At 41.3% G+C, this 27,932-nt stretch overlaps 1 protein-coding gene across 1 annotated transcript in view; it reads right to left on the bottom strand.

The window, feature by feature from the left end:
* TMEM178B (transmembrane protein 178B) overlaps positions 1 to 27,932 on the bottom strand; it is a 400,546-nt gene that overhangs the window by 308,151 nt on the left and 64,463 nt on the right. The gene's annotated exons all lie outside the window — the stretch shown is intronic.

The raw sequence follows: 27,932 nt of genomic DNA, 5'->3' as shown, positions 1-27,932 counted from the left end.
GAACCTCCATACAAGATCATTCCTCAAGTCAACATCATAAGGGAATTTCTCCCATTGGGCTCATTCAGTGGCAACACTGCCATCACCATTAAGAAGGAATATATACCCTTGACCTGGACACCATCAAAGCTACACCAGGACATAGAAAAACTCAAAGAAATAGTGCAAGATTGGAAGATGTGGAGAGACCTGGCCCATTGTATCGCCAAGAGTTGGAAATGATGGAATAGATATCATCATCATCATCATCATCATCATCATCATCATCATCATCACACCCTTAACAAAGTTCTGTGAATTTATCCTTTCCTTGGAGAAATGTGGAGACATCATCTACCCAATTTCCCCTTTGACAGAGAAATTTCTGCCCAGCATTAGTATTAACAAATGTATCTATTAAATAGACTACATGCGGTGCTCCCCAAACCACAGAACACACACAAAGGTCCTGATGCTAATGAAAGGACAAGTTAGATAAATGTAGAATAAAGCTTGACGGATACAGCCCTACTGTGAGGTAAAATAAGATACATGGCTTAGGCCAGGGATATCAAAACTTGGCCCCTTGAAGAGTGGTGGACTTCAACTCCCAGAATTCCCCAGCCAGCAACTTGCTCATATTTATAGCTCATGCTGGCTGGGGAATCCTGGGAGTTGAAGTCCACCACTCTCCATGAGGCCATGTTTGGACACCCCCTGGCTTAGGTGGAAGCGTTTTGATGTCATGAAAAAGGAGCTTCTTGCTTTAGTAATATAATTTTTAACCACAGGCAAATGAAGTGAATCCTTAAGTAAATAAAAAAAGTAAATTCCTAGATCCATTTATACACAAATCAAAATCATCCTTATGGTTAATAAATAAATGCTACCTAATCGGATTACATACCTAAATAGATTTTCATTATTTCCTCAAGTTGCACAGATAGGACTGAGACTGAGAAACAGTCGTTTTTGCTAATGATTCCCAAACTGCCCTTTTAGCTATATACAGCTTCCTTCCAATTTTCGCTCCCAGAATTTTAGTCCTTGTTTTTCTGGAGCAGAAATCTATTCAACTGCTATTTCTCCTTAATCTTCTTCCATCCAGGATAAACATATTTTTAGCTTTCCCTATTGGGATTTGAGATTTGGTTACCAGATCTCATTGGTTTTTTTTTTTTCCTCTTTAACTATATTATAGATTGCCAGCAATTTCTCTAAAAGACCCAGCACTGACTATAGAATTATACTTTCAACCTTACCAGGGTAGAATAGAAGCAAATTATTACTGGAGAACTCAAAGGCCAATAGCTACAATCTGAATTTGGAAACTGGCAATGAGATCCTTCCCACAGCTGTGACGCGGGGCAGGGTAGTGTTTTTACAAAATCTTTGCCATGGCAGGCATTGCAAGTCATGAAATATTACCATCATATCTGAGCTACCAAACCATGGATGATTTAACTGGGTGACAACTAAGGGGTAATGAAAACAGTGGTTCTTTCATCTAGTGATCCTCTGTAGCCTAAGAAACATATTATATGGCAGCATGGAAGCTTCCGTCCTACATTATATTATATACATATATTATTAATATATTAAAATATAATTAATATATAATATATCATATCATATATATTATATATACATATAATTATATTATTTTATATATAATATTACATATTATATAATAATAATAACAGAGTAGGAAGGGACCTTGGAGGTTTTCTAGTCCAACCCCCTGCCCAGGCAGGAAGAGATATTATATATATATTATATTATATATATAATATTATATTATATATATTATATTATATACATAGCCTAAGAATCATCCCTTTACAAGAAAGCAAATTATCCTGAGCCCCAATCCAACCCCATTTTCAAGATACTTTTTATTATCACAATTTACTCGCTTTTCCCCCATTTTTCTTTCTAGTACAATTGGTAGGCTGGCCATATTTGAACTGTAGAAATCCAAATAGCCACTAGCAACTCAGCAAAGTGTATTTCTGTATTTCTTTGCCGCTATTTTATGATCCTCTGTAATTCTGCAACACAGATACAATAGCTAATAACTGGGCACACTTTCAAACAAAACACTGGATTATGGTCACCCATCATTTTTATTTCCCAGATAGGAATATCCATAGGGACAAAATGAGATCTAGGGCAATTTTTTTTTTGGCAAAATGTTTTTATTTGCTTGTTTATTGCTCTTGAATACAGCTCAATGTGGCAAGAATTCCAATGCTTTACAAACTAACAATTTAAAACATCCACAGTTCAATGAGAAATGCAGAATTAAAACATCCACAGCAAATATAACAATAACTTAAACTTAAACTTAATTTCAGTAATTTGGTGGTGATGTGCAATCAATGCTGAACACTGGTGCTTTGTTTGACAGCATGCCAGCTTTCCTTTTAAAATTAAAGAATCTATTAAAATCAGGTTAGCCATGACACCTGATGAATGTATGCTGGTACCAAGGTACATCAACTGAATTATCCGAATATGATTCTGTAAGTGATCCTGGCATATGATATTTGATTCATCATGATTTTATTTTTTCACCACTTCTCTTTATCCAATGAGCTTTAGAAAACTTTTAGGTCCTAAAACAGCAGTTGGCATGAATGCACCAGAAATATCAGAGGATGAGTCAAGCATTTTGCAACTAAATTACTAGTTACTATTCCATAGGCGGGTTCACAACTTCCCAAGTTACCAGAGGTGTTCATTGTTTGCTTTCCTTGCATGCTCCTAACCATTCTGCCTTTGACAGCAATTGGATTAGAGAAAGGCAAATATTATAGCGGGAAAAGCACAATATTTACATAGGCGCCCGTCTGCCCTGACAGCATGGTGGGCTCTGTTCTGTGCCTTTACCATCTGGGCACCAAATGCACATCCAGAATGAAAGTTTACAACTAAGAACTGTACTTAAAATGCAACACTGATATGATCTTTTTCCTTTCCCCCAAGCCCACTCTAAAACATGCTGACATATTGCCTGCCAAGGATGTGCAAGTTTTAGGGGGACAAAAAACATATTTGGCTTTGAAGCAAGGGTCTCCAACCTTGGTCCCTTTAAGACTTGTGGACTTCAACTCCCTGGCTGAGGAACTCTGGGAGTTGAAGTCCTCAAGCCTTAAAGGGACCAAGGTTGGAGACCCCTGCTTTGAGGAATATATTGGACTCAATTTGGGAAGAAGGTTGGGTCAAGAGATAAATAGATAGGACTAGAACAGATGGCGATGTGTATTTCATTAATGTGTTTATTCTCTATGCATTTAATGACTAATCGTCCAACAAAATTACACTTAAAGATAACCATCTCTTAAAATGCGGGAAGAGTGTGAAAAGAATACAAATGACAGATTTCTTCTGTGCAAAAGACAGAAGATAGGAATAGCCTCGTGTATTATTGTAGAAAGAATTTATCCTCATCCTCAGGTAAGTTCTTTACCTTACCTAACAAGATCCTGGTCACTCTTTGTTTAAAATCAAAGAGACTCAGCGGTAATCTGATTTACCACCTGTCATAACCAGATAATATGAGGAAACCCTTTAAAAGTTTAAGCATTCAAGAGGCAGCAGTCCAAGATGCCCAACTGTTGTTGTTGGTTTTTTTGCACTATGCGTGTACACATATTGATCACAAAAATGAGCCAACAGATAGAAACTGCAGGAAATGATTTTTTGTCATACGTCAGAAGAATTTATCTCGTATTAAGAGCCAGAGGATGGTGGAACAAATCAGAAAATGTTAAGTTCTCCTTCATTAGAACTAGTTAAATGGAGGTTGAGTGCCCATCTGTCAAGAAAGTTTTGTTTCATCCTATGTTGTAGGTCTTACACTGTGCTATATTTGGCCTTTTCCCAGTCCAAAGGTATTCAAGAAGTGCTAACATTAAAGCTCACAGGGCTTCAGAGCAACATACCACCTGGAATGTCCATGAGCTACTATATAATACAACACATCTGGAGGGCACAAAGTTGGAGAACTAGGTGATCTCCAAACTAACTTATAACCATAAAATTCTGGGAACCTCAAAGCCCAAAAGAAAAGTCTTTCTCTTAAAAATAAAAATCTGTGGTTTTTTCCCTCTGCTCTCTTTCCATTCCATAACTCCCCACTACAATACAATATAAGTGAAAATATGTCTTACACATGGGAAAAAAGAATATAAACACTAAATACAAACTCGATGGACATTACCTTACAGATGACCCCCACCCTGTTAAAGACATTGGAGTTTTCATATCCAATGATCCAAGTGCCAAATCCCACTGCAACTACATAGCAAAAAAGGCTCTAAGAGTTGTAAACCTAATTTTGCATAGCTTCTTTTCCAAAAACTCTACACTACTAACCAGAGCTTATAAAACATTTGCTAGACCAATTCTTGAATACAGCTTGCCTGTCTGGAACCCATACCACATTTCAGACACCAATACAATTGAACGTGTCCAGAAATATTTTACAAGAAGAGTTCTCCATTCCTCTGAATACAACAAAATACCTTATGCCACCAGACTTGAAATCTTGGGTTTAGAAAACTTAGAACTCCACCGCCTTCGACAGGACCTGTGTTTAACCCATAGAACCATCTATTGCAATGTCCTTCCTGTTGAAGACTACTTCAGCTTCAATCACAATGATACAAGAGCAAACAATAGATTTAAACTTAATGTTAACCGCTTCAATCTTGATTGCAGAAAATATGATTTCTGTAACAGAGTTATTAATACTTGGAACACACTACCTGACTCTGTGGCCTCTTCTCAAAATCCCCAAAGTTTTAACCAAAAACTGTCTACTATTGATGTGCATAAGAGCACAAACGTGCCTACCATTCCTGTCCTATTGTTTCCTTTCATTATATCCAATTAATATAGTTATTACACACTTATGCTCATATATATGCTTATATATTATATAGTTATTTTCATGCTTATGCTTATATATATTGTTGTGACAAAAATAAATAAATAAATAAATAAAATAAGTGAAAATAATTATACCAGTATATAGTATATAAAACCTGGGATACAATATACTCTTTTTCATGTGTCTTGATGGATCTATTGATAATCAATAATTAATTCCTCTGTGGTTCCTTTTTCTTGCTTTAATTTTTTACAGGGTAATCTTTGACTTATAACCAGTTGTTTACTAACTAGTTAAAGTGACAATAGACCCCCCCCCCAAAAAAAACCTCTGGTTTTGAAGTTACAATAGCTGGTCCTCCCCTCCCCCACCAGTCACATGATTGATTTTGGGCACTTGGCAACCAGCTCATCTTTATGGTTGTTTGCAGAATCATGTGGTCATCTGACTGTGATTTGTGATGGGTTTTTTTGCCAGTTTCTGGCATTTACTTCCAGTTTCCAGCAAAAAAAAAAATGCCCATTGGGGACAATTAGTTCACTTAACAGCCATGGTGTTTGCTTTACAGCTGTAGTATTTGCTTTTAATGACTGCTGCAAAAATGTTTTTTTTTAAAAAAAAAAACCAGGTCCAGTCATGTGATGCTGACAAGCAAATAACTAGGTGTGGTTCGGAGTGAACAAAGAGACAGAGTCTCTGCTAGGCTGCGGCAAAGGCAGGCAAGCAGGCGAGGCACGGAGATCAGCTGGGCCGCATGGTCTGGGCAAGCAAGCGAGTGAAGGAGCCAGAGAGTAGCTGGGAGCAGGAGTGATTCTAGCCACCAGGCAAGGTGGGCGAGGTGAAATACGGCAGGGTGGGTGGGCAGGGCCAGCCAGTGGTGGGATTTGCTGGTTCGCCGAACTGTGCAGAATCTTAGCAACAGGTTCGCATGAACCGGCTGGAGCCCAAATCTGCTTATAAGGTTTGTTTTTAAGGATCAATTAGAATCACTCAGCATCAAGATGCATAGCTGAGACCCAAATCTCACTGGCAAATATTTTAAAGCTGTTATTTTTTGGATTCAAATCAAATTCAGCAAATCAGACCGCAAGACAAAAAAAAAAAATCAGCAACAACGTCTTACCTACCGTACATATAAATCACCTTAAGTCTATAATGACGAACCTATGGCACGCGTGCCAGAGGTGGCACGCAGAGCCCTCTCTGTGGGCAGGCACACCATCACCAGCTGCTCTTCTGGTCTCTGGCGCACTGGCCAGCTGGTCTTCATATCAGAAAACGGCCTGAAAATGGCCAAAAAACAGGTCATTTTTGGGGCCATTTTCAGCTGTTTTTCGGGCCAAAAAAGGCCTGAAAACAGCCTGAAAATGGCCTGAGTACAGCCAAAGGCATGTGTGTGCTGGCCACCTGGTATTCAGGTTTCTGGTGCTCTGGCACACGTGAAGACCAGCTGGCTGATGCACATGCCGGAAACCTGTAGACCAGCTGGCCAACGCGCGCACATGCACATGCATGCAAGGTGTTCCGGTTTAGGCACTCAATGTCGAAAAGGTTTGCCATCGCTGCCTTAAGGCCTAGTCATATTGCCAGTGACAATATCAGCAATATACCAAGATTTGAACTTGTTCCGCAACTCCCTGGCTGTTTCTCTTGTGAAAGAAATTAGCAAAAGTTTATTTGGGACCCCAGCAGGGTCCTGGAGAAGAGGTCAAACTCAGCAGGAGGAAACTTAAGAGGTAAGATCCACCTCTTTTGAACATGGTTGCGATGGTGCCCAATACATGTACAAAAGGGGTATGGCTTCGATCGCAACACTCCATCCACCACCTTGCCGACTATGTGCCCTCCCCCCCAGCTCCTGCAGACTCTGCTAAGTCAGTAGTATAATCTCTATTCCATTTTTAAATTACAACATTTTGAGTTTAAATGATACACATTTTCTAAAACATTTTGGATGCATTTTAGTTTTATAATGCATACTCATATAGTATTGTTTGCTAAAATGAGCTTTTTTGTATGCACAGATAAAGCTAAGAACCATATCACAAATTCCAGAGGACAATGTGATCCAAATGATTAATTTGTTCCATTTAGTGCATTGATGTGAAACATGTGATTTAGTTGACGATAATTAGTGGTTCCTCTTGCTTTTCCTATTATGGAGATAGAAAATTCTGGCCCTTCCTCCCGCACTCTCCAATCCTAGCAGTTGCTCCCTCAGCAACTTCAGACCTTGATGTCATCCAGACGTTTTGCATTAACATCCATAATTCCCAGGCTTTGTGGCCAAAGAAATAAATTATTCCTCTTCCTGAACAGAGAAAGTGTCACACTCTAGATCAGGTGTCAAACCCGTGTTGTCACAGTGGTGTTATGTGTTGCAACTTTTCCCCCCTTCGCTAAGTGCTGTGACACCCCTGCTCTAGATAGACAGACTGACTGACAAAAATTCTAGTATTGCATCCCTTTATACAAGTAATCACGCAGAAGGAGGGAGAAATACTGTGATAAGCAAGGCCTTCCTTCCTTCCTTCCTTCCTTCTTTCCTTCCTTCTCCCTATTCAGTGGGTTGCCAGGGAGGACATTTCTCTCTGACTCCTGAACTATTTTTTGTACAGGGCTTTTAAATTTAAGTGAGGGCCATAAAAATTATGGCCAGCTCTTGCTTTAATATAATTTTCAAGTTTTCTTTCTCTAATATAATCTCTTCTAGAAGTGGTATGAACACTACCAAATTCCACCCAACACTTAATTTTTCCCATTTCAATCCAATGCTTATCCTCCACATTATGCTCTGAAAGCTCTAATTAGACTAACCTATTTCTGCATCATCCAGAAAGTTAAACTTTTATACTGTTGGGCAACCCAAGACATCCTAATTATAAGAAGAGGAAAGATTCTTCCTTACACTTGGGATTATAGTTTACCATTGTGCTTCCAGCTATTAATTTTTGCATTTTGACTAACTGTGATATCATGCCCTATCCAAACACAACCCACAATATTTACATTACTGAATCCATTTCAATCCATAAAGGAGCTAAATTATCATTTCCTTAATCATGATTTATTGAAAAACCTCCTTGTTTCTGGATACACAAAATATTGAAACCATGACCTGAGGTTTACAAACCACAATGGCTGAGCTAAGCCAACAATCAAAAATGACAAAATTTAATATGCCTCTAAGAACTGAATTTTCACATGGGGCTTACAATTAAAACTACCTCAGATGTATATAATCACATACTGACTTTAAAGGCACCTAAACATACATACATACATACATACATACATACATACATACATACATACATACATACATTCATTGTCTGTTTAATTTATATGCTGCCTATCTCACCCTGGAAGCAACTCTGGGTGGTTATTTACCACTAGAAAATGACATTTCTCTTACAAAGCCACAGGAACTGACAAGCAAAAGCAACCATTAAGGCCAACTTAAAGACCTGGTTTCACCTAACTATTATCACCTTCATCAGGCAGAAGACGCTGAAAACTTACAAGCAATGGTTTTTATTCCCTTCCCTCATCTCACTGTTATACAGGCAATGAAGTTTAAATGGTTTTCTTCTGCTTCTTTGGAGAAAGAAATTAAATGATCAACAGAGGATCACTATCTGTGTGTCCGCAATCTGATTAACTGGGTCAACAAAGCAATTAATGTGCTTTGAGAACACTAAAAAAAGAGGTCAATTTTATACAGTCAATTAACCTCCAGAGGGTTAAATCAACCTTTAACAAATCGATCCTACATAGGGTTAAAGCAAACGGGCTTATTCAGTTGTGTTTGTGAGAACTCCCAAACCCAAACATTTGATTTATTTTACATACCTGAACCTCTAAGAACCTAGTATAATGGCTCATGGATGCTTCCATACCACTCTTAACAGGGTTAAGTAGCCAAGACAAACCTACTGCTTCATGCCCAGCAAATATAGAAGGGCAATTCTACTGGTTGATTCTTATCCCAAAGGGGATTAACTATCTAGAATAAGACTGAACAACATGTCACCAATGCAATGAGAGAGGTAACGCTTCACCTCTCATCACCAAGAAGTATGCCTGATATGGTTGTGCACCCTGCTCTGTCAAATTCATTGTTAATTGTCCTCTTCTGATACTCCTGCTTCTACCACCTCATCTCCTGGAGGTCCTTGGACAACCAAGAAGATAGTCATTGGAAAGAAGCTGCTGCTTCGGGGCAATTTCATTCAGATTTGCCAGTGGCAAAACAAATCCTTGACAGTTTCACCCAAGAGATTGACAGAAATTTCCTGAATGACCCATCAGAGGTTCAGTGGATCCATGAGGTATCTGGGAGAGACTGGCTGAAAGGAAGGGAGGCATCAATATCAACTAGTCAGGAATTGATCTGATTGTGACAAAAGGAGAATGCTAATACCGTGATATCTATATTATTTAACAAGTGTCCCAAACTAAACACAAGGCCTAACATGTGATCACCTATGTGCATGAGGCTGAGATCACCTGGGCCAAGCCCATGGCTGTTATGGAGCTGTCCTATCAGGATCTAATAGACTAATAACCACAGGGAGATTATACTCGCCAGCACCATTGGAGGGGAGTCTACCTTCAAACAAGTGGTCAAGTCAAAAGAAAAAAAGAAGGAATACAAAGTTGGTATATTTGATCATGGCTAAAATGGGATATATTGTTATTTTGGGTTTATTTGTTGATCGTTTTGTGGGAAAATTTTGAGTATTGGATTTGTTACATGTTATAGGCCTTCTCTGTTGCTGTTGCTGTTGCTGTTGCTGCTCCTGCCCTCTGGAATGTCTTGCCCCCTGGTGTGTGATTGGTGCCAGCCCTACTATCCTTTTCATAAGGGCCCCAATGGGGGAACTGTACAATGAAGGTGACTGATTGTGTAAAAAACAGATCCCTCCTCTCCCATTCCACCCCTACCCTGCCCTGCCCTGCCCTGCCCTGCCCTGCCCTGCCCTGCCCTGCCCTGCCCTGCCCTGCCCTGCCCTGCCCTACCCTGCCCTGCCCTGCCCTGCCCTGCCCTGCCCATGTGTCCTTGATTTTTAATTCTTGTTTTTTATTTAAGTGTGTGTGTGTGTGTCTATCTGGGTAACACCCAGAGTTACCTTATGGTAAGATGGGCAATCAATCAATCAATCAATCAATCAATCAATTTAACATAATGTTTAAGGCTTTTTCTTTATAGTTATACTCTCTATAACTTTATAGTTATACCTTCATACTTTCTATAATCTGAGAGTATTTAAACTAACTTTACATTAAACTGTATTTTTACTTAAAATAATGAACTTTTGTGAGCTTGTTCTCCTTAAAGGAGAAATTATTCCTCTTTGTCTTGTTAAATTCCAGTCTTTTGTTTATACTAGAATACTGGGATTACTTTATGGCTTTTAACAGTGATTTTGTTTATAGTTGAGAGTTGAGATATGGAAAGTTTATTTGAACTGGTTCTCTTTGGATTTGCTGTCATCTGGAATAGAAAATGTGCATTGGCTTTGCTTACAATTAAGATATTTAAGCCCCTTTTCTATAGTTACTTTATGTATTTTAATCGGAGTATCATTTAAGTTAGCTTTCTATCTAATTGTCTTCCCACTTAAAATAAGGGATATTTGTGAGCTCACTTTCTTTAAAGAAGAGATTTTACATGTTAAATACTAATTGTTTTTATTCACACTAGGATATAGGAACTACTTTATGCATTCTGAATGGACTTGCTCAAACTAAAAATTGAGATGTGGAACTTTGAGTTTTATATATGTTAATTAATGTTACTATTTTAGGGGTCTGTTTGGACATTTTGCTGACACCTGGATAGGAGAAAAAGCTTGCCTATAGTTAAGAAGTGAGTTATGGGATGAGGAGGTTTAGAGCTGTTAATTAAGAGGAACTGAAGAGATTGTGAAATTGCTTATCTTTGTAATGAGGGTGGGAAATCATTTCTTGGGGTTGTTTTTTTCTTTTTCTTGCTTCCTTGCACCATTTTCTTTCTTTCTTTCTTTCTTTCTTTCTTTCCTTTCTTTCCTTTCTTTCTTTCCTTTCTTTCTTTCTTCCTTTCTTTCTTTCTGTTTTTATTATCTTCTATCATTGTAATTAGAACTTTTAATAAAATTATTACCAAAAAAATGTGATAGCATTTCTTTAACACAGCTTCAATACAAAATGCATATTACGCCTTATGTCTATCTAGTGCATTAAAAATGGGGATACAATAATAGACCAGTTGTTCCATCAATTATCACAACAATCCTAGCATAGTGATGTTTACAAAAGCAGGTCATTGTTCTATTTATGTTATGAGGAGGGCTATTCTGGAGACAAGAAAAAGTGGCTAGTTCAAAAACAGATTTGAACTATGGAATTTTGAGCAGCTTATATTGTAACACACTGTACTATACATTAAATTCTGGAACCAGGTCTGGAAGGAAGTTTAGAAGCCACAGAGAAGTTTAGAATCATATTCGACCACCATCCAGTGTCCCTGGTTTATCCTACAATTTATTTGCAAAGAGAGTACAATGTGTCTATTTGAAGTTATCTAAGGACTTGAAAGCATTTTAGAATATTAACCATTTTATTGAATGATTTGTGAATGAGTCATATGAAGATCCTAGGAATTGCAGGTGTAGCTCTGATCATCCCTGCTGCACAGCACTTTTGTTGGAAATTCTGATGAGAAAGTATCGACTTAGGAAAATAATCAAATTCTTCAAAAGCATCCATTAAAAAAAAAAAACATACCCATAAGGGGAATAGTTTTACCTCCCAGCTCCCCAAAACTTAGCAACAGAAAGCTGAAAACAACTGTAACAAAGCAACAGCAAAGAAAACAATCATGGAGAATACATTATTCAGACTTCTTTGATTTTGGACTTTGGTCCTTTGGAATCTAATGTATGTTGAAAGCTGTTACATTAAGGCTGAACATGAAGGAAAAGCTGATAGAAAAATCTGAAAAATCTGTTTTTCACCACTGACATTTACAACCACACCTGGCATCCATATCAGCCCTAAAATCATTCTTTCACTGTGTTTTTCCTGCACTGATGGCTCGCAAATATGTTTTTAACCCTGATTTTTTCCCCCTTTCTTCTAAAAGAAAGGAATGATTATTGTAAACAGACAACAGATTTGTAGTCATTGTCAGACGTGATGCTTGAACAAACTTTTGCAATGTATACTAATAGAATAGAATAGAATAGAATAGAATAGAATAGAATAGAATAGAATAGAATAGAATAGAATAGAATTAGAACAGAATAGAATTTTTTTTATTGGCCAAGTGTGATTGGACATACAAGGAATTTGTCTTTGTGCATATGCTCTCAGTGTACATAAAAGAAAAGATACCTTCATCAAGAATCATAAGGTACAACACTTAATGATAGTCATAGGGTACAAATAATCAGGAAACAATATCAATATAAATCGTAAGGATACAAGCAACACAGTTACAGTCATACAGGCCTAAGTGGAAGGAGATGGGTGATGGGAACGACGAGAAGAATAATAGTAGTGCAGACTTAGTAACTAGTTTGACTAGTTAGTGTTGAGGGAGTTATTTGTTTAGTAGAGTGATGGTGTTTGGGGAAAAACTGTTCTTGTGTCTAGTTGTTCTGGTGTGCAGTGCTCTATAGCATCATTTTGAGGGTAGGAGTTGAAACAGTTTATGTCCAGGATGTGAAGAATCTGTAAATATTTTCACAGCCCTCTTTTTGACTCGTGCAGTATACAGGTCCTCAATGGAAGACAGGTTGGTAGCAATTATTTTTTCTGCAGTTCTAATTATCCTCTGAAGTCTGTGTCTGTCTTGTTGGGTTGCAGAACCAAACCAGACAGATATAGAGGTACAGATGACAGACTCAATGATTCCTCTGTAGAACTGGATCAGCAGCTCTATTATTTTTAGAGCTGAGCATAAAGGGCCTTTCAAACATTTCCAGATTTGTGAACAGAGAAATTTCTTTCCAGCAATTTCTCAGCAGTGATATTCTCTCTTACTGGTGGTGGACCTGCCACCATGGGAAAGGCCTCAGAGGAGGGGTTTCCTCTTGATGTTCTCCTTTGAGATTAAATGGAAGCCGAGGAAGCTCAGGAGAATGGATATTGCTCCACCATGAAAGACACACCTCAGTGGTTACCGGGTCATTAAAGATGAGCAAAAACATCTTACTCCACTCATGACAATTTCTCTAAAACTGACTTCTCTTCTGAAATAGTTTTTAAATCAAATTCTTCTCCATCAAATTGAGCAAGAATTGATACTCCCGAATCTACAGTATTTCTTTTATTAGCACTAATAACTTTACTAGTATTTGTGCCTTAACACACACAAGCAGAGCAGAAAAGCACAAATTCACACTCCACAGTTACTTAATATTGCATATGAATAGCTTAGTCTAGTGGTTAAGGCACCTGGCTAGAAACCAGGAGACTGAATTCTAGTCTCACCTTAGCCATGAAGACCCACTTTGAGTCAATCACTTTCTCAGCCCAACTCACCTCAGAGGTTTGTAGGAGGAGGAAGGAGCACCTTTGGGACATTGGGTATGTCCCAAAAGTGTTTTTTCAAGAGGCAACTGGACTTTCTGGTTTTTCTTTGAAGACATTTCCTTTCTCATCCAAAAAGCTTCTTCAGCTTCTATATCCAAGAGTTGAAGAAGTTTCTTGGATGAGAAGAAAATGTCTTCAAAGAAAAACCAGAAAGTCCAGTTGCCTCTTGAAAAAGCACCTTTGGGACAACCAAGACCTTGATGACTGAGAATCTCCATAGACATTGAGTATTGGATATGTTCACTGCCTTGAGTTATTTATAAAAATAATAAAGGGGAGACTTTAAAAAAACTTAAATCAAACATCTCAATTAAGGGATTGAAACATATATATATGGGTTAGCAACATATTTGATTTTTTTTTTTGATCTAAGTATGTAATCTGCCAAAAATTACTATTACAAACCTTATTAACATGCCTGGGAATTCTGCAAGAAATAATCTCCCCAGGAGAAGCTTGAAGAGAGCACAAGGTAGCAGGTCAGCTCTTCATAATTTATTAGAATTAAAAAGAAGAAACTCAGCATTATGAAACCCCAGAGATTCTTAATGGCTCTTTCAGTCCAAATGAGTGAGCAAACAGAATAGGAAAAAAGGGGGAGAACAATCCCTTGATACTCAGCTATAAGCCAGCAAAGATGCCTCCATTCTTGAGTAGTGTTGCCTTCCATAAATTGCTGAAATTGTAGCTGTTTTACTTAATATTAATGGGTGCATTCTATAGAATTGGATGACTTCTCTCTAGTTGCCTTATCAGTGAGAATAGAATAGAATAGAATAGAATAGAATAGAATAGAATAGAATAGAATAGAATAGAATTTTTATTGGCCAAGTGTGATTGGACACACAAGGAATTTGTCTTGGTGCATATGCTCTCAGTGTACATAAAAGAAAAGATACCTTCATCAAGGTACAACATTTACAACACAATTGATGATCAATATATCAATATAAAACATAAGGATTGCCAGCAACAAGTTATAGTCATACAGTCATAAGTGGAAAGAGATTGGTGATGGGAACTATGAAACGATTAATAGTAGTGCAGATTCAGTAAATAGTTTGACAGTGTTGATGGAATTATTTGTTTAGCAGAGTGATGGCCTTCGGGGAAAAACTGTTCTTGTGTCTAGTTGTTCTGGTGTGCAGTGCTCTATAGCGTCGTTTTGAGGGTAGGAGTTGAAACAGTTTATGTCCAGGATGCGAGGGATCTGCAAATATTTTCACAGGCCTCTTCTTGATTCGTGCAGTATACAGGTCCTCAATGGAAGGCAGGTTGGTAGCAATTATTTTTCTGCAGTTCTAATTATCCTCTGAAGTCTGTGTTTTTCTTGTTGGGTTGCAGAACCGAACCAGACAGTTATAGAGGTGCAAATGACAGACTCAATAATTCCTCTGTAGAATTGGATCAGCAGCTCCTTGGGCAGTTTGAGCTTACTGAGTTGGCGCAGAAAGAACATTCTTTGTTGTCCTTTTTTAATGATGTTTTTGATGTTAGCTGTCCATTTGAGATCTTGCGATATGATAGAACCCAGAAATTTGAAGGTTTCTACTGTTGATACTGTGTTGTCAAGTATTGTGAGAGGTGGAAGTATGGAAGGGTTTTTCCTAAAGTCTACCACCATTTCTACGGTTTTGAGTGTGTTCAGTTCCAGATTGTTTTGGTTGCACCACAAGGCTAGTCGTTCGACCTCTCGCCTATATGCGGATTCGTCATTGTCTCGAATGAGACCAATCACTGTTGTGTCATCTGCGAACTTCAGTAGCTTAACAGATGGATCATTGGAGATGCAGTCATTGGTATACAGAGAGAAGAGAAGTGGGGAGAGCACACAGCCTTGGGGGGCCCCTGTGCTAATTGTACAGGTATTTGATGTGATCTTGCTTAGCTCCACCTGCTGCTTCCTGTTTGTTAGGAAGCTTGTGATCCACTTACAAGTCTGTTCCGGTACCTGTAGCTGGTTTAGCTTAGTTAGAAGAATGTCTGGAATGATGGTATTGAATGCTGAACTAAAGTCTACAAAAAGGACCCTTGCATAGGTCTTTGGAGACTCAAGATGTTGTAGGATGTAGTGCAGAGCCATATTAACAGCATCATCTGTTGATCTATTTGCTCGGTTTGCAAATTGCAAGGGGTCTAACAGCGGATCCGTGATGGTTCTACCGAGTAGAATAGATGGTTCTACCGAGAGGTAGCATATAAACTTAGTCAATAATAATAAACCATAATTTTCCTCATTTATTGTTGATTAAGTTTGGATTTTTGAAGACTGAAGGTTTTTTTTTTCTTTGGACAGTTAAAGGACAGGGGTGCATTTTTAGAATAGAAGAATGTGTGAGAAAGTATTTGGTAATTGAAACTGAAAAACATTTGTCCATTTTGTATTTCCTTTGTCATGGATGCTTATGAATCAAGCATCAGCCCATCACTTATTTTCTGTCTTACCATATATATTTCTAAGGAAATACTTCAGTTTTTTCCTGTGAAATCTTGGTGCCCTTTGATTTTGGTTATTTTCTTGCAGACATTTCATTATTCAATTATATAAGTGAGTATGGGGTTCAATCCAGAGGTTTGAATTTCAGCAGGTTCTGACCAGTTCTGGAGAACCGGTAGTGGAAATTTTAGTAGTTTGGAGAACTGGTAGTAAAAATTCTGACTGGCCACACCCCATCTTTTCTCTGCCTCCCAAGTCCCAGCTGATCGGGACGAAATGGGGATTTTGCAGTAACCTTCCCCTGGATTGGGGTGGGAATGGAGATTTTACAGAATCCTTCCCCTGTCATGCCCACCAAGCCACACCCACCCAATTTCTATACCATTAGAAATTGTTCAACACTCTTCAGAGGTTGTACAACACTTTGAGAGTTTCAAAGTCATAATACTACTGTAATATATTATACCGATTCTAAGATATTCATGCTAAGCAATTAATTCTCAATTAGCTTTTTTGTCCCAGAGAAAAAAAGCTCTTTTCTTACATACTCTTCTCAACACTATGTATAATCCCCCTTTCTATTTAATTCCTAACTTAACTGTGTGCGCTGAGAAATTCCAGTACAATGAGTAAAAAAACTTGTTGCAGATTACAGGCAAAGGATCAAGATATCCTGATATTTCAGCACTGGACAGTTCCTAGCACATTTGGTATTCCAACAGAAAGAAAATTACAACTGTGCTCACCTGCCATAGGGACAATGTGCCATTAAATTACTTCCATCTTACTGAGATTATAGATAAATGCTCAATAAATTTTATCATACCATTTAATTTTATACACAGTGCTAAAAATCTGTGGGGTCACATCATCACCTCTCGCATTGCTAAATATGTTATCCTGCATAAAATATCTTTGTTTCCACAAGATCCTGAGAATGTTCATCTGTTTTTATTTTTAATGGCATGCAAGCTTCTTTGGGGCAAACATGCATACAGCTATAACTGGAGGGTCATATCTCTCATGCTAGCTACCATATGCTTAGAAAAACAAGAGAAAGTGGTCTCCAAACATACAACCCAAATCTTTATGCATCAGCAATACAGCCAATATGGAAGTCCCAAAGGTGCTTTTTTTCCCAGGTGGAAATTGGACTTTCTTGTTTTTTTCTTCTGAAGATGTTTCGCTTCTCATCCAAGAAGCTTCTTCAGCTCTTGACAGGGTAGTGGGGAATGGAAGGATTTATATTCCTTGCAGACAGCTGGTCATTTGCATTCTTTTAGAGCAGGAGTTCCAACCTTAGCAACTTTAAGACTGGTGGACTTCAACTCCCAGAGTTCCTCAGCCAGCTTTGGGAGTTGAAGTCCACCAGTCTTAAAGTTGCCAGGGTTGGAGACCCCTGTTTTGGAGGGTCCTTGAAGCACTTGGACATTGATCTGTGTCCTCAGGGTCACCTGAGTGGTGCTCCTGGATCCTGTAGTCTGCATTTTTTTTCCTCTGGAAATCCATTCCTACTCCCATACCATTCAAAGGGTGTCCATCCCAAATTGTATAGCTAAAAGTCTGTAGAGATTCTCAGTCAACCAGGTCATCATTGTCCCAAAGATGCTTTTATTCAGGAGAAAAAAGGATCAACCATGACCAGGATGACTGAGAATCTCTAGAGACTTTTGGCCAATATGGAAGTCACATGCTATATCAGTGATGGTGAACCTTTTCGGCACCGAGAGCCAAAAAGGGAGCACTTTGTGCGCATCACGGCTGCGACCAGGAAGAGGAGCTGCCCAGGGGGCATGTGCATGCTGGATAAAGTACTTCCAGTTTCCGGCACACGCATGCACGCCAGTCAGCAAGTCATCCTGTTACTGCCGCGCATGCTCATGCACCGATCAGCTGGCCGATGTGCATGCTCACATTGGAAAATGGAAGACCAGCTCTTCCGATTTCTGGCACTGCTGCATGCACAAAGACCAACTGATCATCACATGTGTATGCATGCTAGAAACCCAGAAGAAGAACGGGTGATGCCATGCCTACCAGGCGACATGGCTCTACATGCCACTTCGGGTTTGCCATCAAAGAGTTATATCTACTTGCAACTCTGCTTCTGTAGGAGAACAGACACTGTAATCACTTTCATCTGCAACCTTCCTATGAACAGAGTTATGAGTCAGTCGTGCTATATAATTGAACAATAAATAATCAGACAGTATATAGCTTCCCCGTTGCACTTTCTCTTTTTGTTTACCAATCTAAGGTAACCAGAGCTCCCAGTTTCAGTGAATGGTCAAACCTGTATCAGATAGGCTCACCTGTGAGGTAAAAGATACAGGATGGCTCAGACATCTTTTCATAAATCCAGCACTTGGTTGTGCGACAATCAGTAGAAAAATAATGTTAACTGAATCTGCAGCACTTTGCTTTTTAAATAAAACTGACTGAATGAACAAAGGTTGTAAATCACCATCAATATGAGCTTCTTTCCAAGCTCTGCCAACACTGCTGAACTAATGTCCCTAACTGAAGGCAGAATGGAATGTTTTATGAGCAAAAGATATGAATCAACAGGAACAATCCCACTGATTGTTTTGCCTTAGGAACAGCCAGTGCTATTTTTAAGATGGTAGAAAGCAGCAGCGATCTATCAGTCTTTCCTTCTCCTTCACCCACCATTTTCTTTTTTGTATCTGCTATTATGAATAGTGACTTCCTCAAACAAAATAAAGTTTTATCTTGGGGGGGGGCAGTCAGGAATTCTATGCCCTGCCATCAAAACCAAAGAAACAAATGAAATATCTAGAAAAGTCATGTTCTAAAATACCCACTCCAAGATCGGAAATGTTGCACAATTAAGCCATTGTACAGCAAAGCATGGCAGCATATTTGTTACCTTGGGGGAAGGATGCAATTTATCCAATGCACCCATAAGGTGATGGTTCCAAAGGTGCTTTTTCAAAATACAGGAGAACAAACCTGTTGTGTCTGCAACCCCAGAGCCAGGTCCCCTGCCAGAAAGTGACTTGGAAAGTGAGGGGGAAGGGCCATCAGGACTTACCTCTGGAGCACTGGCTTCCCTGGCTCAGCTCCAGGAGCCAGAGGAAGGCCAGGTGGAGGAGATAACGAGGCCTCCGTCCCCTGACTCTTTTTCTCCCCAGGCCACGACTTCAGACTCGGCTGATGGCAATGAGGCCTGGCTGGACCCTAGGTTTCGTAGGCAGGAGAGGTGGGAACAACAGAAGCTAGGGTGGGGCAGGCCTAGGAAGTGCTGAGTCATGGAGCCACACCCCACAGGATATAAAAGCAGCAAAGGCTGCTGTACCCCTTCGTGGCAAGCAAATCAACTGCTTAATTAGAGCTGAAGTACTGTTTGTTCCTGGTTGACTCATCAGCATCAAGAGAGATAACAGAGACACTTGGCAGACCTCGCTAGTTTGCTGCCAGAAGCTGATAGTTGCCGGCTAATTAAGTCATCACTCGGACTGAGGCGAGGGGGACAGAACAAAACCCATCAGGACAAGATTCAGAAGTCCATCTGCATTTGAAAGACAAAGGGCACTCTTGAAGACAGTAAAGTCCACATTCTGGACAGAAAGGACCATTGGTTTGAAAGAGGGGTCAAAGAGGCCATCTACAGTCCTTTTTCAAGGGGGGAGGGATATGACCCTGCCTATCTCCTATTTACAATACAGTCCTTTCAGCAGGTCCAAGAAGGTTCCAATCTGCACTATTCAGGTGACCCGGAGGGCACAAATAAGTGGCCTCAAGGACTCTCAGAGAGAGCACTAATTACTAGATGACTGCAAGGAATAGAAATCCTTCCATTGTCTACCATTCAGTCAGAACTGAAGAAGTTTCTTGGATGAGAAGCGAAAGGTCTTCAAAGAAAAAACAAGAACATCCAGTTGCCTTTTGAAAAAGCACCTTTGGGACCTGGATAACTAAGAATCTCAATAGACATAAGGTGATGGTATCTCTCTTTTTCTTCCATTCATGTGAAGGGTTCCTGAGGCTCTCAGCATTTCTTCTCTCCAAAAGGGTCCCCCTTTTTTCTAATTTTGGGCCAACCTGGCTACTTAATTCTTCCTCCCCTGCTTTGGTTTTCCTAAAGAATTACTGAAATATCCTGGTCCACAATAGCAAAATTGCAGGTGACTCATTCCGATAGCTGGGACAATGGTGAGTGAGTAATAACAGCCAAAGATGTCAGGCTTAGCAAAGAGAGATCAACCCTAGTTTAAATCACTTGGGATCTGCTCTTTTAAAAATCTGTCCAGCCTTTGATTATTTTACAAACTGAATGTGTATAACTCAGCCAACTTTGGTTGCATTCAGTTTTTTCTTTCTCTTTTCCCCAAGTTTAAACTCTCCCTTTCTCACAACAATTTGCAATGTACAAAAAGTATGCACCAGCACTTCTACCTTTTCTAATACCATACATTTTAAAGGAGAATATTTGTAGACCTGAGTTGAAATGAGGGGTCCTTGGTGCGCTCTGAGCTTGGTTGTCTTCTTGAAATTAGTCCATTACCCAAATTAGGTAAAATCATCAGTGTTAAGTGATGATCAGTGCTAAGGATGAAAATGCAGAATGCAGTAACCTTCCCTCTGAAGTGGTACCTATTTATTTACTTGCATTTGCATGCTTTTGAACTGCTAGGCTGGCAGGAGCTGGGGCAGGTAACAGGCACTCACCCTGTTAGGTGGTGCTTGGGTCTCGAACACGGACTGTCAGCTTTCCAGCTGATAAGCCCAGTATCTTAACCGCTGAGCATTTATTATTTGTTTGTTCATTAAATCTGTTTGCCCCATCTCACCGCCAACCTTACTTTTATTGTATTATTTATTTTTATATTATTTTGCTGTATTAAAAGGTAACGGTAAAGGTTCCCCTCGTATATATGTGCTAGTCATTCCCGACTCTAGGGGACGGTGCTCATCTTCATTTCAAAGCCGAAGAGACAGCGCTATCCAAAGACATCTCCGTGGTCATGTGGCCGGCATGACTAAATGCCAAAGGCGCACGGAACGCTGTTACCTTCCCACCAAAGGTGGTCCCTATTTTTCTACTTGCATTTTTTACCTGCTTTCGAAATGCTAGGTTGGCAGAAGCTGGGACAAGTAACAGGAGCTCACCCCGTTACGTGGCACTAGGGATTCGAACCGCTGAACTGCCGACCTTTCGATCGACAAGCTCAGCATCTTAGCCTCTGAGCCACTGCGTCCCTTTTTCTGCTGTATTATTTATTGCTTATTATTTGTTACTCTTCCCTAAGATCCCCATGTGAAGACCATTGAGAAGTTTCAACTGGTCCAGAATGCAATGGCATGGACATTGTGCTTCCAAAGGTTAGTTCACTATAAAATTCTACATGGTTTAGGCCCAGATATTTGAGAAACAGTCTATCTTTTACCCAGCCAATATGAGCTGGTATAGATACGCTCCAGTTCTCTTTGATTTACCAGTGCCATCCATTGGGACCCAGGATGCATGCCTTCTCTGTCGAGGCCCTATTCTCTGGCATGAGGCCCCCACAAGATATGGATGTCCCTCATTCTGATGGAGATCTCCCAGGTTTTTGGATAAAGGGGATGGAAACCCTTGTCAGATACATCTGGCATAGTTGCATATATTTTGATAGCAATAGCACTTAGGCTTATATACTGCTTTACAGCACTCTCTAAGTGGTTTACAAAATCAGCCTATTGCCCCCCAACAATCTGGGTCCTCATTTTACCTACCTCAGAAGGATGGAAGGTTGAGTCAACCTTGAGCCTAGTGAGATTCAATCTGCCAAATTGCAGTCAGCCGGCAGTCAGTAGAAGTAGCCTGTAGTACTGCACTCTAACCACTGCGCCGTTGCAGCTCATTGATATTGATAATCTAGATTTCTACCTCACTTATTAATATATTCTTACTCTTGTGCTTCATATAATGTTCTTTATATTGGGAACTACTCAGGGTCAGTTTGGTGTCAGACGGTACCAAATTCAAATCAAATTAAATCCACTCAATTGTTTTATGAAATGCCAGGCATTCTTGCCTAAAATCCCATCCAAAATAGCCACTTCCAGAATGAAAACTCATGAGATTTAAGGCAGGAGAACCTTTATCTTTATCTTTAATAACTTTAGAAATTTGGCAATCTTACGAGGCTTTTTTTCAATTTACATATTTGTTTAATTTGGGGTTTATGCAAACATCCTTGGGGGGGGCGTATCGCAGGAGCTCTACCACATCAGCCTATCTTAATGCTTTGTTCATCATCAGTTAATTAATGATCATCAGAAAAATTGTGACTTTTGGTTAGTGAACTTGCAAAGAAAAGTCTTGACAGGCAGGAGAAGTTTAGGGTCATATTTATGCTATCTGCATATGTGCAAAAAAAAAAACATGCATTCCTATTGTGCGGGCATATGTTAATCTGGCACTAAATATTAATTTGGGAAATGAAAAGGCTGTTTCCCCATATTTCATGCTGCTGCAAGAATGGAAAACGTACGGTTTTCAATTGCTAGATTCCAATTCCCACTATTGCCAGTGATGCCTGAGGCTGATGGGTGCAATGTTAAACAACATCTGCATATTCAGTTTCCTTTCTGCTGAAAAAATTTTACAAAGAAATTGCTGTAGCTCTGAACTTTTGCATGTTAATGTGATACCAAAGTACAGCAGCATGACCAGGACTGAAAAGGTGACAACCCCGATGATCTTAAGCCTTTTTAGTGTCCTTCAAAGTCACAAGCTCTTCTTCCATAAAGCTAACATGGATATATATATATAGCTGTATCTATATCTATCTACCTATCTGTCTGTCTGTCTGTCTATCTATCTATCTATGCATGCCATTTCTCTGCCAGGTCAGCCATATGTTTCCCAAGTGCAGCTGTTAGTTAGAATATAGAGAAAAGTCCATTAATTGTAGCAATGGATGCTGTTTGTGTATAATTTCCATATGCTGTTCTTGAAAGCATGCCCAGTAACTAAGCGAAAGTGTACTTCTCCACATACCCTGTGCATGTAATAAACCTCAATGGAAAAAAACAGCAGCAATTTTCTCTTGCCATGATACATCCTCATTTTTTTCCAAATTGAATATAGCCTTATTCCCCTGAAATAGAATGGAGGTACATTTTATAATTCCACCTATACATATATACTTTTATTTAGAGCGATGCGGTGGCCTAGAGGTGGAACTCTCGCCTCACAATCAGGAAGCTGTGAGTTCGATCCTAGGTAGAGACAGATATTTCTCTCTCTGGGCATGATGAGAATATATCTGCTGAACAAAGCTCCACATTGGCGACAGGAAGGGCAGCCGGCCAGTAAATGCTCTGCTAGCTCCAATCAGTTGCTCAGATTCCACCCCACAAGGGATTATGGGGTCATTAAATGATGATGATGATGATGATATATACTTTTATTTCCTGGGTTTTCATTTAAGATAATGCTACAAAAGTGCACTAGGGATGAGAAGGAGGGATGATGATTTTCACATATGTTTCTTCAGAGTTCACCATATTTTCCTCATAGTATATTGTTTTAAAAAAAGAGCTAAGCCAATGAGAAATTTTTCAGATGTGTAAATTTGAAAGCTACTTGTTAAGTTTGGGCAATAACGAGGCAGGAGACCAGGGTAGTGACAACAGCTCTTTAATATACAGTGAACCCAGCAGCCAGTACTGGGGCAAACCTCTCTTTATATACAGTTCGGCCGGTGGCCTCAACCAATCAGCAACGTGCTAATTCCCGCCAAAACTTTTAAAGATACATTACACTCCTTCCCTCCCAGAAAACACTTTACTCATATTTGCATACATTTAGCATATTATTTCTCTACGTAGTCGTGCAGGTACGCTGGGCGTTTCCTAACTCTCCCGGACCTGCGCAGTTCATTATCTGGGAGTGAGTCGAGCTGACGGGAGGGACTGCTCGTTCCTCTCAGCTCCTCCTCCGGGCCATCCGGCCTTGGATTACTTGCCGAGTCGTGCCCGCTGTCCTCAGGAAGGACCGGATGGTGTCGCTGGACCTCATCTGAGCCAGATAAGTCCCCCGTTTTTTCTCGGCTTGAGTCAGCTGCGGGTTCAATCAATGAGTAGTCAGGGCCCGTCACATCTATCTCTGGTCTAGTGTTAATTCTATTTCTTAGCTGATCTATGTGGCGTCTCCACACCCGGCCGTCCTCTATCTCCACGAGGTACGACTTGGGGCCCGTGGTGTCTATGATTGTTCCCTTTAGCCAGTTTGGGCCATCACCGTAATTGTGTGCCCATACATAGCTTCCTATGGCCAGGTCTCTTGTTTTGCCTGGTGTTGTTTTGTACCCGTCTGGCGTGTAATTCGGGTTTAAACGGTCTAATGGGCATCTTAGTTTTCGGCCCATCAGTAGTTCTGCTGGGCTGCGGCCAGTGGCCACACAAGGGGTTCTGTGTTGTACCGTTAGGAATGCATCAATGTGTGATTGCCAATCGCCTGGGCCACTTCTGGACAATGCCTCTTTCGCGCTCCGGACGAAACGTTCAGCAAGGCCGTTCGTCGCAGGGTGGAAAGGCGCCGAGAGGGCATGTCGGATGCCCTCTTCGGCCAAGTACCCCTCAAAAAGTGTCGCAGTGAACTGTGGCCCATTGTCTGACACTAGAGTGTCCGGCAACCCGTGTGTTGCGAAAAGGTGCCTTAGTGCTGAAATGACAGCTTCAGCGGTTGTGGATTTCATTAGGATGATCTCCAACCATTTGGAGAATGCATCCACCACTATTAGAAACGTTTGGCCGTGGAAGGGGCCGGCAAAGTCTATATGTATACGGGACCATGGGCCTTGGGGTTTCTCCCACTCCCGGATTGGGGCCGTAGGTGGTAGTGGTCTGGACTCCTGGCACACTTGGCATCTGCCAACCTTGTCGCTAATCTCTTTGTCCATTAGGGGCCACCACACATAGCTCCTAGCTAAACCCTTCATTCTCACGATCCCAGGGTGACCTTCGTGCAGAAGTCCCAGAACTTTTCCCCTCAGTTTCTCTGGAACAACCACCCTATCTCCCCAGAGCAGGCAACCCCCTTGCACTGATAATTCCCCGCTTTTCTTAACAAATTCTTTGAAACGCTCGCCCGGCGAAGCGGGCCACCCTCTTGAACCCAACCAATTACAGTTCTCAAAGTAATGTCCCGGTATGAAGCCCGAGCCACCTCCTTAGGCGTGACTGGGCCAGAGTCAGAGAGTCAATTAGCAGTATGGGTGTCCCGGGTGGGGTCTCGATCGCCCCTGGCAGTGGGCATCTGCTTAATGCGTCCGCATGCCCCAACTCCTTTCCTGGCCGATGCCGCAGTTTATAGGAGTAGGCAGCTAGAAAGATAGTCCATCGGGTCAATCGGGGCGAGAGTGCCACGGGTGTTGGCCGGTCGCCAGCCAGCAACCCTAATAGTGGTCTATGGTCTGTAATAATTTCAAAGTCTCGACCAAAAACGTATTCGTGAAATTTTTTCACTCCTGAAACTATGGCTAGGGCTTCCCTATCCAACTGACTATAGTTCCTCTCTGCCGAGGACATCGTTCTGGAGTAGAAAGCTATTGGGGCTTCTGTGCCATTCGGGAGTCTATGGCTGAGCACAGCCCCCACCCCATAGGGGGATGCGTCGCAAACTAACACCACTGGCATTGTGCTATTGTACTGGATCAATAAACTATCGTTTGATAGTAGGTTTTTTACTGCCTCGAATGCTCTAGCTTCTGCCTTTCCCCAAGACCAAACAGCATTCTTTCCCAGTAACTTATGTAGCGGCTCGGCAACAGTTGCCTTATCTTTTAAAAAGACCGCGTAAAAATTCAATAGACCCAAAAACGCCTGTAGCTCTGTTTTGTTTCTGGGAGCTGGGGCCTTTTTTATTGCCTTGATTTTGCTCTCTGTGGGGTGAATTCCTTCCTTGTCTATTCGGTAACCCAAGAAATCTACGGATTCTACCCCTATTTGGCATTTGTTCATTTTAGCTTTTAGACCGGCTGACCGGAAAATGCCCAAAACTTTTCTCAAACGCTCTCCTAGTTCTTCCAAATTCTCGGCGGATACCAACACATCATCAAAATATGGTACCACCCCCGGGAGCCCTTGCAGAAGTCGCTCCATTAAGTTTTGAAAAAGGCCAGGTGCCACACTTACCCCAAACTGTAATCTGGTACATTTAAAGGCACCTCTGTGTGTTACAATTGTCTGGGCTTCGGCTGTGTTGGCATCTACGGGCAGCTGTTGATAGGCCTGGGCCAAATCTAATTTGGCAAAAATGTGCCCTTGCCCCAGCGAGTGCAGCAAGTGTTGCACCACTGGAACCGGGTAAGCGCTTTTTTGCAAGGCTTTGTTTAAGGTCACCTTGTAGTCAGCGCAGATTCTAACTGACCCATCTGGTTTCACTGGGGTGACGATTGGCGTCTCCCACTTTGCATGATCGATTGGCACCAGTATCCCCTGACTGATGAGCTTGTCTATCTCCCTGTCAATCTTGGGTTTAAGGGCAAAAGGGACCCTCCTTGCTTTTAACCGTATGGGGGCTACCTGAGGATCCAAGTTGAAAGAAATAGGGGTCCCCTTGTACTTGCCCAGGCAGTCTTTGAAAACATCTTCGAATTCTTCCATGAGGGCGTCCTTTAGGTTAAAGTCGTTTCTGTAGATGCCAGTCACTCCCATGCCCAATGCTCGAAACCAGTCTAGTCCCAACAAGCTTGGCAGGGTCCCCTCGACTATCGTGATGGGCAGGGTTTTCTTGTGTGGTCCGTACTCGACGCGGACGGATGTTGTCCCTCGAACAGGGATGCGATTCCCTTGGTAGTCTTGAACTTTAAGCCGTTGCGTTTGCAGTTTGCGCTTGGCGATGTTCGGCAAAGCTTTCGCAAAAGTGTCCCAGGACATGATTGTGATCGCTGACCCTGTGTCCACCTCCAGTCGGCACGGCACTCCTTCGATTTTCGGTTTTGTGAAGATTTTCTTCTCTACGCGGGTCGCTGCACGACCCACTATCACGGTCGTTCAATTTGACTTCACGCCCTTTTTGTTTTGACCAATCAGGGGCGGCCGTGCCGACCCCGAGCTCTGATTGGTTGGTTTGAATTTTCGGCGGGAAGGTTGGGGTGCTCGACAGACTTGAGCCAGGTGCCCCTTCTTCTCGCACCGCCGACATGTAGCGTCCTTGAACTTGCATTGTTGACGCTGGTGTTGCCCTCCGCAACTTCCGCAGTCATCCCGGTCTTCTTTTCTCGGTCTCCCGGTGTGGAAAACTCCTTCCTCATCCTCGCCGTCTGATTCGGTCTGGATTTCTTCGTTGTGGACCGGAGTTGATTTCGCGCTCGCCATTGGTGTGAGCGGCTTTTGTAGGGTTTCCGCTGCTTGGGTGGACATCTCATGAGCTCTGGCTTCGTCCAGAGCGTTTGCCAGCGTTAGGTTGCTCTTGGATAGCAGCCGCCTCCGCAAACGAATGTCCCTGACCCCACGGATGAGTTGCTCCAACAGTTCCTCATCCAAATCTCGGTACCCACAATATTTAGAGGCTTTCCTTAGGGCGGCCATGTATTCGCTGATGGACTCGCCCTCTTGCTGTCTGCGCTCTCCAAATTCAAAACGTTGCACGTATTTGGACGGTGTTGGCGCGAAATGGTTCTTCAGTAGGTTCTGCAGAGTTTGCCACGATACCGATTGTACCGGCGTTGGCTCTGCCAGGGCTTCTGCGATGTCGATGACCTCGGGACCGCAGTGGCTCAGGAAATATGCCCTTTTTCTGTTGTCTGGAACTCCTTGCAGTTCGTTCGCCTCGAGGAAGCTCTCGAAACGGGTCATGTATGTTCCCCATTTCTCCTTGGATGGTTCAAACGGCGCGGGCGGTGTGTAGCTGGCCATCGCTGCGTTTCCGCCCTGAATTTGCTGGGTTCGGTCCTTGTCGTGCGTTCCGCTCTTTCCTGGTGCTTTTAGCCTCGGTATCCCACCTTCGTCGCCAGTGTTAAGTTTGGGCAATAACGAGGCAGGAGACCAGGGTAGTGACAACAGCTCTTTAATATACAGTGA

The sequence above is a fragment of the Ahaetulla prasina genome, chromosome 7, assembly GCF_028640845.1.
Source record: "Ahaetulla prasina isolate Xishuangbanna chromosome 7, ASM2864084v1, whole genome shotgun sequence".
NCBI lineage: Eukaryota > Metazoa > Chordata > Lepidosauria > Squamata > Colubridae > Ahaetulla > Ahaetulla prasina.
The sequence above is the reverse complement of the archived record's forward strand: the minus strand, read 5'-3'. Positions and strand labels throughout refer to the sequence as shown.